Genomic DNA, 6,930 nt, shown 5'->3' with positions numbered 1-6,930 from the left:
TATTTTTTTATGTTAAGTATGTTTTAGGAAGATTAAAGAAAACACACAGTCTCAGTTGCACTGCCATTTGACAGAGGTAAGTTGAAGCTTCCTTAACACATGTTTGTAATATTTCAATTTTCACCTGCTGCTGTGGAATTCTTAATATAGACATTTCTCAGAAATAGAGAAATTACAAGTGTGAAACATGTTGTAAGAAATAATGAGTGAAGATAAGTAATAGCATCCTTGTTAAAATCAAATCAGAAAATAGCTAAATCATTTGAAAAGAGATGAATTACAATAAAGTAGCTGTGCAATGTATAATGTTGTCTGTGGTCTACAGTAGAATGTAATCATCTAGCAGCAAGCAAGCCCAAATCCTACAAAAATGGCAGGGAATCACTCCTAGACAGAAGTATGTAATCAGACATCAGAAAACATGAAAAAAAAATCTGTTTTTTGTAAAGATAAGTTAATGCAATTAGCCCTAGAGGAATCTTGGTGCACCTGTGTAACTCACCCTGTTTTATCCCAACTTATATAAGTCTAATGAGTACATAGAGATATTTCTGCACATGCATGAAAGAGAAGAAACCAAAACCAAATGTATGAAAAAAAATTGGAAATTGCACTTCAATAGATTTAGTGACAGTTACAAACGAATCTGAGTAATAAATGGCAAAATTTTTGTGTTCTGTGTAGGCTGCTGTCCACTCTGTGTCCTGTGTGTAATTAATAATTTACACCTGTGTGGAATGTCACAATTCTTAATTTGCACTGGGATAAATAATGCAATAGCTGCAGGGATTTGATAAATAAATGGTTTTCCTTATTTACTTAGTACCTTTTCCCATGCCTAGAATATGTTAAACATGCTTCAGACCTCACTTGGTTTAAAGTATGAAGAGGATTTCAGTAGCAACATCTTGTATCTTACTTGAAGATGTGAAGAAAAGGAAGAAACAAAAATGTTATAACTCTGGCCCAGTTTTCTTGCTTCAGCATACTTATATCCCTTTGGTGTCAGATAAGTGATAAATGATCACTTTTGGCACCAAATATAATTCTATATGACCTTTACAAAAGGTGATTAGCTATCAAATTTCATTGGTAATTATTGTCTGACTTTGCAAAAGTTCTTGAACATCAGAGGATTTCATGAACAGGTTTTCTTGGAAAAAAGGCCTGAGTAGATCCTAGGAAGGGGAAAACACAATGTATTCTGATTCTGAGTGGTAAATATAAGTGTCTACAAATATAAGTAGTTAGTTTATACACACCCATCATATTGTCAGCCCCCATCTTCTGTCAATAGATTGCTTTGCAATGGAAAGAGCGATGTGAAATATTCCATGTGGAAAATGAACTCACAGCATGTTATTTTTTTCTGGAGCTCCTAGTAGACTACTGTGAGAGCTTAATCCCCAGCACTTCTCATTTAGCCAGGAAAAGGAAATAATGATAATGCAGTCACCAGTTCAGGGCTTCTATGAGCAACCCAAAAGAACTGTTAAGGATCCCGAAGCAGCAGTTACTTTCCATGCCATTCCATCTTTCCATGCCATTGACAGCACTTAGACCAATTGTTGTTATTGTGGGAAAAAATGAGAAGAGTCATTTGAAACTGGTATAAAACCCATAAGATTCAATTCAGACACATTCTACACAGCTTAAGTGGTTGATTTCCATGGAGCTGCAGTTACACTGCAGCAGGTCTGGATCTGGATACAAGTTTCCCACCAGGAGCTGTTGTAGTGCCAAGGGTTTTCTGGAGCAGTGTGTGTCAGCTCTCTCCCCTGCTTTGTCAGCTTTTGGTGTCACTAAATTGCCAAACTGCCCTGATGCAGAATTGTAGCTCTGTTTCTGGGATGCTCCAGATTCTATATTTTTCTTACCTATATCAACAGTGTTGTATGCTGTTATAATCCAATTAAATGAGTTTATCTCTTCCTGAAGAAGGAAAGTCAGTTTGATGATCTACTCACTTACCAGCGATAATCTTTCAGTTTGTGTCTTTTCCATATGTATTTCTTCTCTGATTATGCCAGAAACAACTGTGCCTAGGAGCCTTTAACCTTAGGAAATTTCAGATCTCTAACTTACCTAAAATAGGAAATCTTCATTTTCTGGCAACAAATGCTATGAAAGCAGCTTCTTTGACAGGTGTGTTCTGCAGGAATCAAGGAACTTGTGCAAAGAGAATTTTTCAGGCTTTTGAAAATATTCTGGTCTTTCACATCAATCAGTATGTATCTACTATTTAAAAAGGACTTTTTCTGTAGACTGTTTAGCATATATGGGAACATGTTTTTAAACGCAAAAATGAAAACTGTTGTCATTTTTTCTTCAAGATCTAGCTTGGATTATATGCAAGCAGAAAACATTTGATGAAAATAACCTTCTCAAGATAATATTTGTATTGTATTATATACCAAATTGCCTACTGTGTCCTGTGTAAAACAGGAAAAAACTAGTAACAGCAAGTTAGATTTCACTAAAATTTGGACTTCATTATTTTCCCCAGTTGAATGCATCTTTTTCAACTAAATGATCTCTAGTGAAAATTTCAACTGCCTGTCCTGTGAGAATAGCACATTGAGGAGTGATGATGTAGCTTCACAAGTCACCACATCATCACTCACACATCATCTCCTGCTGAACACAGTACTTTATCTTCAAGAGATAAATTCAACATAATTGCAGGAAGACAGATTTGTGTTACACATCAATAAAAACTTCCTAGCTCTAAGTGTGGTACAGCAATAGCACAGGTTGTCATCTGAGATTGTGGAATCATTGAGGATTTTTGAGAAGCTGTCAGATGAATATATCCATCAGGAATCACTTAATCCTGTTCTGGGGTAGGGAGATATATTCCTGAGATTCCAGTCATGATTGTCTCATCATCATTCAGCATGATTCAAACAAAAAAACCTGAAGCATTTACCTTCTCTGAGAAAATTTGATTTTTCTCTTTTGGAGCCAGAAATGAAAACATGGCATCTGTAAGAACCTCCAAGTTGTTTCACAGTCTTCAGGCTACACTTAGAGAAAAGATAATGGTGGATTTTCTAGAGTACTCCACCTTGCCTAGCAGGGCCTTTTCCTAGTTAGAGGAATAGATCTCCACACAGGTTCAGCTTCCCCCAACAGCAGTCTAGGTCTTGAGTGGCAGAGAGTCAAAGTAGAGCTGCTTCATATAGGGGTTAAGAAGAGCTACAGAGCTGATTCCTAGGCCCTATGAACTGTTGTTACTTTTGTGAGGAAACATTCTGTTAATAGGAAAACTATCCAGTGATGGGCTTATGGCCTCTCTTTCCTACTGCATTTCTGCCACACACAAGTGGATAAATTATTTCCCAGAATAACCTCATTTTATGCTTACATAGGGCTTTGCACTGCTGTGTATGCTGCTTACTTTAATTATTTAATGTGCACACTGTTTAGTATGGTAATCTCTCTGCTCAGGGCAGCCTTACAGTATTGAGGATACCAGAATTTTTAATTTACTGACTTAGTTTTCTATAAACTCTTGGACCTATTCATCATATCAACATCTTCTGTCTTTCCTTTTCACTGAATACTGCCTCATCTTCTCAACATAGCTTTTAATGCAAATATTATAATACTTACACATGCTGTAAGTATTCACCAAGCGTAACTTTTTCTCAAAAAAACTGTTCTGAAGTGTTTGCTATTAAGTGAACAATGAACTCGAAATACTGAAGTTGAACCAGTGAGCATTTTAAAGCATTTCCAAAAAGTTTAAAAGTTAGTAGCACTTGGGTAAAATGGTTAGAAAATATCTTCTCAACCATGACCCTAGGGTTGCTATAGCAATGTTATAGTAGTGCTTTATTAACAGAAAACTACCTAAATATGCCTTTAATAAAATTCTAACAACATTTTTTTTTATGTCAATGCTGGTAATCAACTAAAGAACATGAAGACACCAGCGCCTTTGGTTTTGGGTGCTTTAAGTCAAGATGGAGCAGTCTGGTGTTATCTGTTTTGCTTTGTCAAAGCAAAATGGTTATCTAAGTTCTGTGGGTAACAGCAAAGTCTGGTTCTGTCTTTAGTTCTTATTTACATGCACCAGCAACATTTGCAGCTCCATGCCTCCCCTTCTATGCACAGTGTTCCCTAAATAGTTTTGTTGCTTTCAATGATGCCTGGCTATGCCTCCCTCTGTTAGAATGTCATTTGCAAAATGATCTGTGACCTCTATGCTTTGTGTCATTTTATTCTTCTTTTAATTCTTATCCCTTCCAGTGTGTTAGCAGCTATATAAACCCCTGGAACTGAACTGAACCAAACCATGAAAACAACAGAATTCCACTAACCTCAGTGGAAGGATCTATTTGCTTTTGGTTTGTTGTTTGGTTGGTTTTGGTCTGTTTTTCGTTTGTTTGGTTGCTTGTTTTTTGTTTGTTTTGTTTTTCATAGCATTTCCTGTTCCTGTTGCTGAATGCAGTAATGAATAGCAGGTAAGATGTCACGTTTCATGAGAACCTAATACATTTTTTATGCTCTTCACAACAACCTTTTGATTGTCTACCATTGCTTTGAGGTCATGTCCTTTAGGAAGGAGAAAGGCCACTGTGACCTGAAAAACAGGTTGTCTTGAGCCCTTAACAGTTACTGCTGTCATCCACAAGGCTTTTATTCATAGGAGCTATTGCAATCTTGACTTTTGCTGTTGCAGACATTAGAATGTAACATTTTGTGATTTAGGCTACTTTTTCAAGATTTTCACTACTTCTACTGTTTCATACTTGGTGTTTCATCTGTAACAGAGTAAAGCAAAAAACAAAAAGTAGGAAAAAGTGGCAAGAACTGTTGATGTCATGACTCACTGATTTATCCAAGTTCATAAAGCTCTCTGTTAAAAACAGAGATTTTTCTCTTTCTGCAATGTACACAGGCAGTCAGAATATAGTGTTGATACTAGGCACATTGAGTTAAGAAAGTTAACAGGTAGTGAATAAGATAAACGTCTTTAATTTTGTCTTGCAAGATGTTATACAGTAGCCAGAAGATATTTAAATCTCTTCTCTAGAACATGAAAACCTTTTCAGGAATGTCCCTCTGACTGATCAGACCTCTTAAATATTGCCATTCTTTTAATTTTTTAGTAAAATCATTCCACTACTTTCCTCAATGTTTTCATTTATATATTTTTCATTCAGCTTGTTTTTTCTCCCTCCTGACCAGAACATGGTTTCTGAAGCTGATGAACACATTACAAAAAAAGCCTCAGCAGTGCTGGTATGTGGAATATTTTTTTTACTTTTATTTTTATGTTTTTCATAGGTGATGACTAAGGTTGGTTGATGATTAAGATCATTAAGGTGATGAACCTTTGTGACTGAGGTCTGATAGGTGAAAGAAGGAAGGATTTCTGTCTGGCAAAAAGTAAACATATTTTATGGTGGTTTTGGCACTTGTTCTTTAGATTAACCTTATAAGCTTTCTCCAAATCAAATATATTCAGCTTATCAGTAGATTTTGGTACAGATAAAGTTCCCTGTGCTCAGGGAACCACTTTTACATTTTCTTAGGTCATTCTTCTGTTGTTTTTCAGCAATCTCTTACTTAGATCTCTGGCCTTTTTTGTAACAGAAGCTGGTTATATCTTCATTGCTATGAAGGGCATCATTTAGGCTATGGAGCCTAAATTATTTTAGCATGCAGTGAAATTAATTTTCTCTCATTTTATCTAAGTTTTTCAGAGTTGTTCTCTGCTGCCTTGTGTATTTTAATTTTTTTTTTTCATGAATCATTTTTATGTTGTTTTCTCCATGGAATTAAGTAATATTTCAGTTAATTTTTAACCAAAGATTACTCATTATGTGCAATGCTATTTTTTAGCTTTCTACTGGGAAATTTTAATACTTCTACATTATTTTTCTGTGAAATTCTTAGGGTTGGAGCTAAAACCCCCTAGTCCTTAATTATTGATTAATCAATGAACACTGTAGTGTATGCACTTTCACTTCTTTGTCCAGTCCTTACATTTGCACCATTTCTACAATTTCATTAAAATTTGACAAATTTCAGGAGATGCAAGTATTCATCTGGACACACATCTCAAAAGTGTATGTTTCTTTGTTATTTCCTCTCTATTTTATATGGACATTCTAAGTAATCCTTCAAGAATGGAAGTTTGGGCTTGTGAGCTAAATGATCAGCTATGAATAGTCAATATGAATGAGTTACAAACAATGCAGAAGATTGTGGCATGCTTACATGTAAGCAATTTGGTGTATGCCTACAAATAAAGAAAACCTGTTCAAATGATTCATGAACAGTAAACTTATAGTAAATCTTATTTGCAACATGTAATTTGACCTGAAATGAAATCAAGTTTCAGTTAATGTGGCTTAGCCTTTTTTTTTCAGATTTAACATTCCAGCTTCCTGCAATAACAGCAAAATTTATTTTATTTTAGATCTCAACCTTCATAAACTGTTTCTATTTTAACTCAATGACTGCTCTATCCAGCTGCATCCTACGTGTTCACTCACAGCATGTGTAATTCCTATCCTATAACATAATTAACTAATTCCCTATTATTTCATAATCCTCTGCATTTACATTTCCAGTCATCACACATGTATGTCCTCCAGCTGATTATATGCAAGGACCTAATGCAGCCAAAACTCTGTGCTTGGCTTGTGCCAAGGATGCTGGAATAGTGTAAAATGTGTGTAGGAGGGCTTCCTATCTGTTTGCTGTCAGTGTGACAACTGTAGTTGCTCTCCACTACAGCACAAAAGTGTTCTGGTGCCACATGGCCACCTGGACTCACATCTCTCTCAAGGGAGAGGTATGTTCTGCATCTGCTTCTCCCTCTGTGTTGATTATGTGGACAGTCTGGGAAAAGTAGGATGTAAAGATATTTTTTCCACTGACCAGACCTGAATTTGTGATCGCATTTCGAGGCCA

Source organism: Calypte anna, chromosome 7 (assembly GCF_003957555.1).
Source record: "Calypte anna isolate BGI_N300 chromosome 7, bCalAnn1_v1.p, whole genome shotgun sequence".
Taxonomy (NCBI): Eukaryota; Metazoa; Chordata; class Aves; order Apodiformes; family Trochilidae; genus Calypte; species Calypte anna.
Note: the sequence above shows the minus strand (reverse complement) of the source record.